Raw genomic sequence first — 1,109 nt, 5'->3', positions numbered from 1 at the left:
GTCACCCCATGTGCAGTTGGATTTTTCTTTCTTGAAGAAGTTGCATGTTTCCAGGTCGAAGTGTACAAATTACCCATTTTTGAAAAAAGATTAAAATATTCAGTCGACCATAAAGCGCTAGTTATACATTACATTTCTAAGTAGTAACATATTTAATCCAGAGACAGAAGTCAAGTTACTATACTCTCTTATTTTCTTAAATCGGGTCCTCAAATTTGTTTTATGGCCAAAAAATATCAAATTGGTAAATTTGAAAAATATGCTAATGTTGACCTATTTCGGTCCATATTTTGAAAAATAAGCCATATTCAAGTGGATTACAATTAAGCCTAAATCATATCTGGTTCGATGTTACTGCATGGGACATTCGCGCGAATAGCGCGAGAAAATTTTAAATTTCAAACTATTTTATCCCCAAATGAAGGTTCGCTAATTGATCATGTTGATAGGCCAGTGAACAACAATTGTGCAGTTTTACGCTATTGGCCCCAAAACACGGGTGTTTTTGGACTAAAAGGAAGATGCACAGGGCAATTATTGCAACTTGACTATATCATTACAGAACGTATATTGTGAGGAGATATTATGTCGACCGCCACAAAAAGCCGACACTATCGACTCTGACACCGGTCGTTATGTCGTCGATACAACATTGATCGTGCACTTAGATCACCTACAATGCTCTTGTTATTGTGGAAAAAAGAAAGATGAAAAGTGCGATACCGATGGGGACTGTGAAGGAGGCTTGTATTGCGCCGCCTCAGACGAAGTGGACGGGCCCGGCAAATGTAGAAGTAAGTCACATCCCAGCAAACACAAAACGTTTAAAAAAAGTTTTAATCGGGTTATATTTTGGGTTTTGGTTTTGGTAAAAACGTTTTAATAACATTAAATATCGGTTTTATAAAGGTCATGAAAACGTTTTTAACACGTTTTGTATGAAAACACACAGCAACAACATTTTAAAAATGTTACCAAAATGTTATTGTAAATGTTTTTGGCAAACATTTATTTCGTCATTACTTAAATAACATGTTTTAATATTTTGCAGTAACAAAATGCATTTATGAATAAATAAATTTAAATGAATTACATATTACCACATCAAC

Source organism: Amphiura filiformis, chromosome 12 (assembly GCF_039555335.1).
Source record: "Amphiura filiformis chromosome 12, Afil_fr2py, whole genome shotgun sequence".
Lineage (NCBI taxonomy): Eukaryota > Metazoa > Echinodermata > Ophiuroidea > Amphilepidida > Amphiuridae > Amphiura > Amphiura filiformis.
This window is presented reverse-complemented; position numbering follows the sequence as displayed.